Raw genomic sequence first — 14,070 nt, forward strand, 5'->3', positions numbered from 1 at the left:
CACTTCAAGCTGTCGAAGAAGGAGTCGCCATGTACAAAGGAGGAACGTGCCGAGATGATAAAAGTTCCTTATGCATCAGCAATAGGCAGCATTATGTACGCCATGGTGTGTACAAGGCCAGATATTGCGCATGCAGTGGGAGTAGTAAGTCGATTCATGGGTGATCCGGGCAAGCAACATTGGGAAGCAGTCAAGTGGATTCTTCGTTACTTAAGAGGTACCACAGACAAGGCTTTATGTTTTGATGGCAAGAGTGCCAAGTTGGTTGGCTATGTTGATGCAGATTTGGCATCAAATGACCTGGAAGGTCGGAAGAGTACAACCGGGTATGTATTTACTTTTGGTGGTACTGCTATTTCTTGGTCTTCTAAGTTGCAGAAGATTGTCACATTGTCTACTACGGAAGCTGAGTATGTAGCCGTGACGGAAGCAAGCAAGGAGATGGTATGGTTGCATAATTTCTTGGGAGAACTTGGGAAGAAGCATGAGAATAGTACACTCTTTAGTGATAGTCAAAGTGCTATTTTCTTGGCTAAGAATCCAGCGTTTCACTCAAGGACAAAGCACATTGAGTTGAAGTATCACTACATCCGTCACCTGCTGGAGATGAAGATCTTACAACTTGAGAAGATCCAGGGAAGCAAGAACTCAGCCGATATGTTTACAAAGGCAGTAACCATTGATAAATTGAAGTTGTGCTCAGCTTCAATTGGTTTGCTAGAATAACAAAGACAGAAAGGCTGCTGTGTTGATCAAGGTGTGAAGACAGATTGAAATCAGTCTTCAAGTGGGAGATTGTTAGTAAAAAATGGAGGTAGGTAGCCACCTACCACCTCCACCATTTGCCACCTACCACCATGAGTGCCACCTACCCTTATGAATTTGCCTATAAATACCTTCTTCCACAACATTGCAAAGATACACCAAAAACACAACCAAAGCATTCTCTAGTTAGAGAGATAGAAAGATAGAGAGAAAAATCTTGTGAGAGAAAACTTCAGTGTAGAAGTTATACACGAGTGATAAAAGAGAGTTGAGAGATAGCCTCTGCGTAGGCAGATACAAAATACAGTGTGGTATTTTTGTTGTACTCCTCATTTTGAGATTCTCTAATATATTGGGGTGGGTCCGTGGACGTAGGCAGTTTGGCCGAACCACGTTAAATATCGGTGTCATTATTTTTCCCGTCTTAGATAATTTATATCTTTGATATTGCTTTCGATTTGATAATGGGCATAATTATTGTTGTATATTTCCCAACACATGAAACGTTGGAGGACGGAGTTGGTATCTGCCACAGCTGCATTGGTGGCCGCTAGCTGCTCTGCAGACGTGGAGAGGTGAGTGGTGAGTTGGGTCTGTAAAGCGTGAAGGGCGGCGAGAATCTCAGGGTTAGCCATGAAAACAATGAAAGCACCAATGATAGAGAGGGACTACTTTGAGTGAGCCAAGACTCCAGTGAAGAGAGAAGATATCAGAGGAAAGGATAATTTTCATTCATGAGATGAACCAATCCTCATACAAACAACATACTAAATAGCAAAAGTGGAGACAACAACTGATACTAGTGCCGCACTCTTCAGCCATCCTAATAGAAAGGAAAGAGACATGAGAGGGGACCATTCTTGGAAGGACAATAACAACTAATAACCCTAATACATCACATAGTCTTTAAATCTTGTGGGTGGAGCTCTCGTGCGCATAGTTGCGCTATCGTCAGTTGGGCCTTCCTCATTTGGGCTGACTCTCACACTTGCTGCTGGTCCAACAGCCTCTTCAGGCCCATTTGCAATCAACTCTCGTTCTGTATCAAAGAATTAGATTTGAATTTTTAACGGGTTTACTTTATAAAGTAAAAATAATTTTGAAAGAATGAAATTAATTTTTTTGGGGGGTTTATTTGTTTTTAAAGTTATCATCTACTCATTCCATCACAAAAAGTAGTCATAGAAGGGGATATATATAATACGAGTTTTAGTAAAAATGATGCATTGTAAGTGGAGAAATGATCTCATTTAAAAGGTAGTGTTAATAATTATAATTAATATTGTGAGTAGACAAATGGACCCACCATATGGTAGAAAAGGTAAATAAGTAATTGTATTATGGATAATAAGTTGTGGGGTATTGTCCAAAAATAAAAAGGGACTAATATGTTTATTAGAATTGTTTATTAAAACTCGTGTCACTCTCTTTGGGGCAAACTTTAAGGGACAGAGGGAGTAATTTCTTAAAACTCATGCCGAAAAGAAATTGATCAAGTTTCGTGGAACAGAGGGAGTAGGAATTATTCTGCATTGAAAACCATAAAATGATTTCTTTTTTAATATATTAGTCATTTTCTCTTCTTCCTAAGTTCTCCGACAAGAATGAACAAAATCCCACCAAAACACACCACCACCAAATCAGTGAAAATTTCTCCATTTCTGTGTTCTCTGCCTTCGAATTGAGCCTAGGGCTCTCTTCAGCCCCGACAACAACCATAGTTTTCGTTCACCTCTCGATAATACGCTACGTATTAATGATCACGTTAGGGAGAACGCAGAACTCCGGCAATTCTTACGATCACGCAAAGAATAGCTTCAAGAAATAATTTCATAACATAAATAAAACAAACGTTCCCATCTCCTTATATAGAAGCTAGGGCAACAACTACTTACTTGGAAAACAAGAAAGAAACTCTAATCTAGTGCTAATCTATGTAGGACTAATCTAGTGCTAATCTATGTAGGACTCCGAGAAAACAATAAGTAAAGGAATAACTAATTAAGATAGCGGTTGGGCTTTCTAATCTCTCGACGAGGTCGGCTCCGGGCTAAGCTTGGGCTTGGTTCATCTTGTATAACTTGTTGGGCTTCTATTAGGACTTCTGTTGGCGTATCAACTCCCCCATCCTTTGAAACCACCTCGTCCTTGAGGTGAAATTCTGGAAATGACTCCCGAAAGGAAGATAGAGATTCCCAAGTCGCCGCCTCCGGCGGAAGGCCGTCCCATTGAACTAATAATTGTGGCACTGGAGTACCAGCACGATAGATGGTGCGAGTAGCAATAACGACCAAAGGAACCAATGTCGGCGAACCATCAGAGTCCACAGGGAGGTGAGCGATGGGAGTAGAAGCAGAACCGACGAATTTCTTGAGAAGAGATACGTGAAAAACCGGATGAATGCGGCTGCCAACAGGGAGATCGAGACGATAAGCAACAGCGCCAATACGTTCCAAGACACGGTATGGGCCGAAATATCGTTTAGCTAATTTGGGAGCTGGACGATGCGCCACAGAAACTTGACGGTACGGTTGTAGCTTGACCCAAACATGATCGTCAACATCAAAGGAAATGTCACGGCGGTGTTTATTTGCTTTCTGTTGCATGCGATGCTGAGCAGACGTCAAGGACTCCTTCAATGCCTGGAGTAAGCTATCGCGCTCGAGAAGCAGAGTGTCGAGGGCATCAACAGAAGTGGAGCTGGGCGTGTATCGAGGAATGACCGGTGGTAGACGCCCGTACACGGCTTGAAAAGGGCTCATGGAAATACTAGTATGGAAACTGGTATTATAATGAAACTCGGCCCAACCAAGATAATCCGGCCAACGAGTAGGGTGATCAGAAGTCATGGCACGAAGATATTGCTCCAATGATCGATTGACGACCTCGGTTTGCCCGTCAGTTTGGGGATGATAAGCGGAAGTGTGCTTGAGAGAGGTGCCGCTAAGTTTGAACAATTCGGACCAGAATTTACTCATGAAAATGGGATCACGATCAGAGATGATAGTGGAAGGAAAACCATGTAGTTTGACTATCATATCAGTAAAAAGACGTGCTACCTTGCTTGCGGTAAAGCCGGCAGATAAGGGACCGAAGTGGGCAGCCTTTGTGAGACGATCAACAACTACGAGAATAACAGAATAGCCATGTGAGATCGGCACATGAGTGATGAAGTCCATAGTAAGCTCATTCCAAACCAGTGCGGGAATGGGCAACGGTTGCAGCAAGCCGGCTGGAGCAGTGGTGAGAGACTTAATTTGTTGGCAGGTCACACAAGCGCGCACAAAATCCTCGACATCGGAGCGCATTTTAGGCCAATAAAAGAGAGTAGAGAGGCCGACAAGGGTCTTCTTAACTCCACCGTGTCCGCCAAAGGGAGAACAATGATACTCTTGTAAGAGTTGCTGCTTGAAAGAAGCTGAAGGGGGAATAAAATAGCGGTGGCGATAAGTAAGTAGGCCGTCGATCACAGCATAGTCGGGAGGGAGTAGGCCCTGCTGTAGCTGCTGGTGGTAAGAGAGGAGCTCGGGGTCCTCGCAGTTGGCGCGACGTAACTGATCAAGGAAGGTGGAGACGGGGATGCTCTGAATCGAGAAACACGAAGGAGGAACTGAGGCCGAGGTGTCAGTGGCGAGTGAAGAATCCGAATCGGCTGCCGGGGCACGCGATAGGGCGTCGGCTACGACGTTATGGGAGCCGGGCTTGTACTCGATCACAAAATCATAACCCAACAACTTGCGAATGTAGCGATGTTGGTCCGGTGTGTGAAGTTGTTGATGGAGGAGTTCCTTCAAGCTATGGTGGTCGGTTCGAATGACAAAACGACGGCCCAAGAGGTACTGGCGCCATTTGCCGATCGCTTCGCAAAGTGCGTGGAGCTCTTTAATGTATGTGGAGGCACTTCGGAGGCGAACGCCTAGTTTCCGGCTATGATACGTGTTTAGCCCTATTTTGTGATAAATCGCTGGGTGTTTACGTGTTATATTGACTTTTATTTTGGTCTCTTTCACTTAAGAGTTGAATGATTTGAGCTTTTGTGCTAATTTTGTTGTCTCAGGATTTTGTGCTCACATTGATTGATATGTGAACAAAATTAAAGTCAGAATTTAGTTGAATGGTCTGATGAAGAATCAAAGTTCGTCTCGATACGAGTTCGTAGGCGAAAACGGATCTAAAATCCAACTTGAAACGAGGGAGAACGGACCAAAACAAAAATGCCGCGCGCACGGCGCCCGCCTAGCCTCGCCGCTCGCCTACTTTGGATTTACGAAAGGGGTAGTAGGCGGCCGCCTACTTCTCTAGGCCACCGCCTACTTCTAGGCCACCGCCTTCTCTAGGCCACCGCCTACTTCTAGGCCACCGCCTTCTCTAGGCGGCCGCCTACTGCGTGATCTGGCAGTTACGAATTTTTTAGTTTAAAACCCATCTCTAGGGTTTCACTTTACATTCTCGTCTCCAGCAGCCTCCATAGGCGATTTTCACCTCTTTCTTAAGGTTTTTAGAGTTCCACAACACTTACTTTCAATCTTGGATTCATTGGATTGCTTTGGATGTCAATTAACACTTCATCGGATTGGTTTTCCTTGGATTGCTATGTTTTGTAAGAACTCCCTTTGATTCTCTTTGTTTATGAATCCCTTGGTTATTTAAGTCTTTGTTTCTTGTCTTTAATGAATATGATGATTGAAGATTATTGTTGTTGATTCTATAATCTCTTGGTTTTATGAATCTTTTGGTTAATTGAGTTTTGTGTTTTATGTATTTGATGAATGTGAAGATTGAAGTTCATTGTTGTTGATTCTAGATTCTCTTGGTTTTCTAAATCCTTTGGTTTATTTGAATCTTTATTTTGTGTTTTGATTAATATGATGATTGGAGATAATTGTTGTTGAGTTTAGATAATCTACGTGATTCGTAGTTTGTTGCTATTGTTTACCCTTTTCCTTTCTTGTTGATGAATATTTAGAGATTTCTTTTATGGAGATTAAGATTTTCTTGCATTCGAATCTTATGCTTGATTGAGTTTCTTGCCTAGGTAGTTATTAATCTTTGATGTTTACAAGTTTATGATCGTTTGGGTTAGTGTTGGAGTTGGAAACTCTAGTTGATTTCGTTAATGTTCAAATGCCATGTTCTAGTTAGTTCGTCGTTGAGTTGCTTGTGAAATTCTCTTTGATTGTGTGTGTTTGCTTAACATTCATTTGATTAAATGTTAATATGTTATTTCGCCTAGATAATCGTTGTTTATGGTGTTGAATTGATGATTGCTTTCTAGATTGCTAGTTTAGAACCCTAGCTTTGTTTGCCTTTTTGCATTCTTATTGGCTTTCTATCTTTTGCCTAGTTAACTTTATATGCTTTATTTTAATTACGCATTAGTTAATCGGAGAGAAAGTGTCAGACCCAAACTTCTGATTAGAGTGTTTAGGTTTATTTCATGTTTTCTGTGCGTAGCATGATCAAAGCCCTGTTTAGCCTTCCTTGAGAGACGACTTGGGTTAGCTTATTACACTAGGACGACCTCGTACGATTGCGAGTCAATCCATTAGGTGTTTTGGGTTGAGTCAAATTTTGGCGCCGTTGCCGGGGAAGGCTTTAGGCATTTGATTGTGTTGCATTGTTTTCCGTGTTTATTTTTGTTTATTTCTTTTAACTCGGTTATTTTCTCCCTCCGGTGCGTTTGATTTGTTTGTTCGTGTTGTGTATGCAAGGACGCAAAAGCTTGAAGAGAAAGCTTGCACCTTACTACGACATCATTCATCGACCTCGTGAGGTCCTTTCAAGCCTGGAGAAGGAGTCCGAGTCCAGTTCGAGAAGCCTTGTGGAATCACAGTTTAGTGAGGAAAACTGTGAAGAGAGAATTGCTTCCAATCCCATTCTGGAAGCCGTTGAGGAGACACTTTCCGTGCATTCTGAAGAAGAAGAAGAAGCTCGGCCCAATCCTGACCAAGAAGCAATGGCGGAGCAGAATGTCCAGTACATGGGAGATTTTTCCAGGCCAGTTATTGGGACCACTAGCACTTCTGCGATAGTGCTTCCCACGGCGGTCCGGAATTATAATCTGAAGCCCAACGACTCAAACCTGCTGCCGCTCTTTCACGGGATGCCCAGTGAGGACGCCTTGCAGTTCATCCGTGATTTCTGCACCCAAGTGCAGACCTTCCCACTGCTGGAGCTCACCGAGGATCAGTTGAGACTCAAGTGCTTACCTTATGCACTCAAGGACCGGGCGAGAACGTGGTTATTGTCCTTGTCGCCGAACTCCATCACTTCATGGGGAGAGGCGTGTGAGAAGTTCATGCTCAAGTACTACCCTAATCACAAGACACAGGAGATTAGGAGCCAGATAATGAACTTCATGCAAGGAACTGACGAGCCTCTCCACGAGGCTTGGGAGAGATTCCAAGAGCTCCTCCGCCAGTGCCCACAGCACCAGTTAGCACCCGTCATGTTGATGCAGTTCTTCTATGACGGGTTGATTCAGACGGCACAGTTTATGGTGGACAGTACAGCAGGGGGCAACATTGCCCGAAAGACAGCTGATGAGCACAAGGAGATCTTCGAAACACTCGCCGCGAGTTCTCAACAGAAATCAGTTAGAGGAAGGAGGGTTGAAGCCAATGCAGTAGCTCCCAACAATGAACTTCAGAAGCAAGTAGCGGACTTGATGAGGCAAGTACAAAACCTCAGAATGAACCAAGCAGAGGCCCCACCAGTTCACGCGCCACCAGCAGAAGGATGTGGCATATGTGGCGATTTTGGTCATGGAACCAACGCATGCCATCGAATGGGGGAATTCACACCGGAAGAAGGAGCAGAGGTATATGCTGCTCAGGGCTATCCGGGGAGGCCTCAATTTGAACAGAGGCCCATCTTTAATCAAGGGCAACAAAGCTCCAATTCGGGTTGGAGAGCTCAGCAGCAGAACTACACTCAAGCTTATCAGCAACAGCAGCCCCCGCAGTATCAGCAGTATCAACAGTTCCCTATGCAACAAGGGAATTTTCAGCAGCAGCAGCAATACCAGAATGCCCCCCAACAGTTTCAGAAGCAAGCTCAACCGCAGAAGCCGTCTCTCGAGGACACCATGCAGTCCTTCATGGAGATGACCAAACACAACATGGAGTCTCAGAGTGCTACCATCAAGGGCCTCGAGACTACAGTTGGGCAACTTACAGGAGCCCTGAATCAGCTGCAGCAAGAACAGCCAACTGGGAAGTTCCTAAACCAGGACAAACAGCCGCGTCAAGCTCATGCCGTGGCGGTAATCAAGGAAACTACCCCAATAACCACGGGGAAGTGGAGAAGCAAAACCGTGCAAGCAATCAAGGCTTCCCAATCCCCAGTGAGCCACTGCCACCTGTCACCGTTGCACCAGAACAACCACCATCCAAGCAAGGAGATCCAGGTAACTTTATTTTTGATATTAGCTTAGGTGGGGTTGAAAAGGCTTTAGGAATGCTTGATTTGGGTGCGGCAGTCAATTTGATGCCGCTTGATATTTTTGAGAAGTTGGGAAATAAAGAGCTGAAATGCACAAATATTAAGATAGAGCTAGCTGACGGCTCCATTAGCAGCCCACGAGGCCTTGTCGAGGATGTTGAGGTGGTCGTGAGGGGGATTAGTGTTTTAGCTGACTTTGTTGTTCTTGATGTGGGAAAAGGGATTAGAGGCGAGAATGGGCATCTCGTGCTACTTGGCCGACCCTTTATGGCCACCACCCAGACTCGCATCGATGTGAGTACGGGGACTGTGAGTATGGCAGGGGCAGGTAGAGCGATAACATTCTCAACCTTTGATGAAAAACCTACTCCCTCCACTTCCTTAATTCAAAGTTGCTCTTATGTTGAAACTATTGATGCTTTGGAGGAGAACTGTATTGTGCAGGAACCCTTGAATAAGCTGCAGGAGGAGGACGAGATCGTGGAGAAATTCCTTGCTAACTTGCAGGATGAGGCTGACATTGAGCAGGAATTTCTGGAAAAGCTGCCAGAGGAAGTTGATAAAGAGCAAGGCCTTCTGTGTGCTTTGCTATTGGAAGAGAAGTTTGATGAGGTTGGGTTACGCAATCTCGTTGGATGTGTGGATAGAGGGCCATCCCAGGTTATGAGCATGGAGGACTCATTTGGAGGACCCGCAGCTGCAATTCAAGAAGATGTGTTTACAAGGGCGTTAAAGCAGCTGACGCTTCAATTGGAATTTGGTTAAGGGATCCTCTTAGTCGGGCTGGCGACTTAAAAACTAGCGCTGCATGGGAGGCAACCCATGTTTTCTTGCTTTTTCTTGTTTTCCTTTTTCTTTCGTTTTGTTTGTGTTTGTGTTTTGTTGCTTCTGTTGTTTGGTGCAGGTTGATGCGTTGGAGATTGTTTGTTCTTTGGATGAGAGATAGGCAGACATCGTGGGAAACTACGGCTCATCACTTCGATCGATATTCAGGGATGTTTTTCTCTTTCACCCCTATTTTTGCGAGCACTGAGGACAGTGCTAGATTTTAAGTGTGGGGGGGTGTTTGTTGATCCTATGAGTGCCTTTTTGTTGTGTTTTTGGGTTTTCTTGTGTGGGGAAAATGGTCTCCTTTATCTTGATTGTTGTTTGGCTTCAAGTAATAATGCACACTTTGATGATTTGTTCACAAGTAAATTTCATGCTTTGTGTTGGCTTGCTTGGTTGCTATCTTTGTCTCTCAGGCTATGCATATTTCTCTCTTGATGTAAGTTGTTTAATGTTTTGGATGCAACACCCTTATGAGCTATTCTTGACGTGATTTGTCCGGTAGATGCTAGAGGGAGTGTTTTCATTGTGATAGCCTACGATCTTATCCCTTGAGTTTGAATGTTGGTTTGTTGTGAAGTTTTCTATAGCTCTGGGTCTCTGCTCCTCTGACGGTAGTGTTATGAGCATGGAAAACCACGTGAGAACATTTTGGATTACCTCCAAAAGTGTTGATCTCACGAAAGTTGGCCCATCTATTGAGAATGGAATAACATCACCTTTAAAAGAAAGATGTATAATTTTTTTTTTTTTTGCTCACATTGATTGATATGTGAACAAAATTAAAGTCAGAATTTAGTTGAATGGTCTGATGAAGAATCAAAGTTCGTCTCGATACGAGTTCGTAGGCGAAAACGGATTTAAAATCCAACTTGAAACGAGGGAGAACGGACCAAAACAAAAACGCCGCGCGCACGGCGCCCGCCTAGCCTCGCCGCTCGCCTACTTTGGATTTACGAAAGGGGTAGTAGGCGGCCGCCTACTTCTCTAGGCCACCGCCTACTTCTAGGCCACCGCCTTCTCTAGGCCACCGCCTACTTCTAGGCCACCGCCTTCTCTAGGCGGCCGCCTACTGCGTGATCTGGCAGTTACGAATTTTTTAGTTTAAAACCCATCTCTAGGGTTTCACTTTACATTCTCGTCTCCAGCAGCCTCCATAGGCGATTTTCACCTCTTTCTTAAGGTTTTTAGAGTTCCACAACACTTACTTTCAATCTTGGATTCATTGGATTGCTTTGGATGTCAATTAACACTTCATCGGATTGGTTTTCCTATGAGTGCCTTTTTGTTGTGTTTTTGGGTTTTCTTGTGTGGGGAAAATGGTCTCCTTTATCTTGATTGTTGTTTGGCTTCAAGTAATAATGCACACTTTGATGATTTGTTCACAAGTAAATTTCATGCTTTGTGTTGGCTTGCTTGGTTGCTATCTTTGTCTCTCAGGCTATGCATATTCCTCTCTTGATGTAAGTTGTTTAATGTTTTGGATGCAACACCCTTATGAGCTATTCTTGACGTGATTTGTCCGGTAGATGCTAGAGGGAGTGTTTTCATTGTGATAGCCTACGATCTTATCCCTTGAGTTTGAATGTTGGTTTGTTGTGAAGTTTTCTATAGCTCTGGGTCTCTGCTCCTCTGACGGTAGTGTTATGAGCATGGAAAACCACGTGAGAACATTTTGGATTACCTCCAAAAGTGTTGATCTCACGAAAGTTGGCCCATCTATTGAGAATGGAATAACATCACCTTTAAAAGAAAGATGTATAATTTTTTTTTTTTTTTTGGTTTGATTGTTTATCATCTTCAAGGAAAATGGGATTTGATTATAAAGGCAATCACATTAGGGAATTCACCTCTAGCGGAGAATTGGGTCTGATCGGATTGAATTGTATCATGTGGTTGTTGCTTCTTAAAATCTTAACAATGAACATCTCGTGAGGAATGTGAATAGCTAAGAGACTTAGATTGGTTGGAGATGTGAATGGTGAGGAAGTTTTCTTGTGAACTATCTTTTGGTGTCGTGACTTTGCTTGAGGACAAGCAAAGGATCAAGTGTGGGGGGGTTGTTTAGCCCTATTTTGTGATAAATCGCTGGGTGTTTACGTGTTATATTGACTTTTATTTTGGTCTCTTTCACTTAAGAGTTGAATGATTTGAGCTTTTGTGCTAATTTTGTTGTCTCAGGATTTTGTGCTCACATTGATTGATATGTGAACAAAATTAAAGTCAGAATTTAGTTGAATGGTCTGATGAAGAATCAAAGTTCGTCTCGATACGAGTTCGTAGGCGAAAACGGATCTAAAATCCAACTTGAAACGAGGGAGAACGGACCAAAACAAAAACGCCGCGCGCACGGCGCCCGCCTAGCCTCGCCGCTCGCCTACTTTGGATTTACGAAAGGGGTAGTAGGCAGCCGCCTACTTCTCTAGGCCACCGCCTACTTCTAGGCCACCGCCTTCTCTAGGCCACCGCCTACTTCTAGGCCACCGCCTTCTCTAGGCGGCCGCCTACTGCGTGATCTGGCAGTTACGAATTTTTTAGTTTAAAACCCATCTCTAGGGTTTCACTTTACATTCTCGTCTCCAGCAGCCTCCATAGGCGATTTTCACCTCTTTCTTAAGGTTTTTAGAGTTCCACAACACTTACTTTCAATCTTGGATTCATTGGATTGCTTTGGATGTCAATTAACACTTCATCGGATTGGTTTTCCTTGGATTGCTATGTTTTGTAAGAACTCCCTTTGATTCTCTTTGTTTATGAATCCCTTGGTTATTTAAGTCTTTGTTTCTTGTCTTTAATGAATATGATGATTGAAGATTATTGTTGTTGATTCTATAATCTCTTGGTTTTATGAATCTTTTGGTTAATTGAGTTTTGTGTTTTATGTATTTGATGAATGTGAAGATTGAAGTTCATTGTTGTTGATTCTAGATTCTCTTGGTTTTCTAAATCCTTTGGTTTATTTGAATCTTTATTTTGTGTTTTGATTAATATGATGATTGGAGATAATTGTTGTTGAGTTTAGATAATCTACGTGATTCGTAGTTTGTTGCTATTGTTTACCCTTTTCCTTTCTTGTTGATGAATATTTAGAGATTTCTTTTATGGAGATTAAGATTTTCTTGCATTCGAATCTTATGCTTGATTGAGTTTCTTGCCTAGGTAGTTATTAATCTTTGATGTTTACAAGTTTATGATCGTTTGGGTTAGTGTTGGAGTTGGAAACTCTAGTTGATTTCGTTAATGTTCAAATGCCATGTTCTAGTTAGTTCGTCGTTGAGTTGCTTGTGAAATTCTCTTTGATTGTGTGTGTTTGCTTAACATTCATTTGATTAAATGTTAATATGTTATTTCGCCTAGATAATCGTTGTTTATGGTGTTGAATTGATGATTGCTTTCTAGATTGCTAGTTTAGAACCCTAGCTTTGTTTGCCTTTTTGCATTCTTATTGGCTTTCTATCTTTTGCCTAGTTAACTTTATATGCTTTATTTTAATTACGCATTAGTTAATCGGAGAGAAAGTGTCAGACCCAAACTTCTGATTAGAGTGTTTAGGTTTATTTCATGTTTTCTGTGCGTAGCATGATCAAAGCCCTGTTTAGCCTTCCTTGAGAGACGACTTGGGTTAGCTTATTACACTAGGACGACCTCGTACGATTGCGAGTCAATCCATTAGGTGTTTTGGGTTGAGTCAAATTTTGGCGCCGTTGCCGGGGAAGGCTTTAGGCATTTGATTGTGTTGCATTGTTTTCCGTGTTTATTTTTGTTTATTTCTTTTAACTCGGTTATTTTCTCCCTCCGGTGCGTTTGATTTGTTTGTTCGTGTTGTGTATGCAAGGACGCAAAAGCTTGAAGAGAAAGCTTGCACCTTACTACGACATCATTCATCGACCTCGTGAGGTCCTTTCAAGCCTGGAGAAGGAGTCCGAGTCCAGTTCGAGAAGCCTTGTGGAATCACAGTTTAGTGAGGAAAACTGTGAAGAGAGAATTGCTTCCAATCCCATTCTGGAAGCCGTTGAGGAGACACTTTCCGTGCATTCTGAAGAAGAAGAAGAAGCTCGGCCCAATCCTGACCAAGAAGCAATGGCGGAGCAGAATGTCCAGTACATGGGAGATTTTTCCAGGCCAGTTATTGGGACCACTAGCACTTCTGCGATAGTGCTTCCCACGGCGGTCCGGAATTATAATCTGAAGCCCAACGACTCAAACCTGCTGCCGCTCTTTCACGGGATGCCCAGTGAGGACGCCTTGCAGTTCATCCGTGATTTCTGCACCCAAGTGCAGACCTTCCCACTGCTGGAGCTCACCGAGGATCAGTTGAGACTCAAGTGCTTACCTTATGCACTCAAGGACCGGGCGAGAACGTGGTTATTGTCCTTGTCGCCGAACTCCATCACTTCATGGGGAGAGGCGTGTGAGAAGTTCATGCTCAAGTACTACCCTAATCACAAGACACAGGAGATTAGGAGCCAGATAATGAACTTCATGCAAGGAACTGACGAGCCTCTCCACGAGGCTTGGGAGAGATTCCAAGAGCTCCTCCGCCAGTGCCCACAGCACCAGTTAGCACCCGTCATGTTGATGCAGTTCTTCTATGACGGGTTGATTCAGACGGCACAGTTTATGGTGGACAGTACAGCAGGGGGCAACATTGCCCGAAAGACAGCTGATGAGCACAAGGAGATCTTCGAAACACTCGCCGCGAGTTCTCAACAGAAATCAGTTAGAGGAAGGAGGGTTGAAGCCAATGCAGTAGCTCCCAACAATGAACTTCAGAAGCAAGTAGCGGACTTGATGAGGCAAGTACAAAACCTCAGAATGAACCAAGCAGAGGCCCCACCAGTTCACGCGCCACCAGCAGAAGGATGTGGCATATGTGGCGATTTTGGTCATGGAACCAACGCATGCCATCGAATGGGGGAATTCACACCGGAAGAAGGAGCAGAGGTATATGCTGCTCAGGGCTATCCGGGGAGGCCTCAATTTGAACAGAGGCCCATCTTTAATCAAGGGCAACAAAGCTCCAATTCGGGTTGG

This window comes from Salvia miltiorrhiza, chromosome 7 (genome assembly GCF_028751815.1).
Source record: "Salvia miltiorrhiza cultivar Shanhuang (shh) chromosome 7, IMPLAD_Smil_shh, whole genome shotgun sequence".
In the NCBI taxonomy this organism is placed as follows: Eukaryota; Viridiplantae; Streptophyta; class Magnoliopsida; order Lamiales; family Lamiaceae; genus Salvia; species Salvia miltiorrhiza.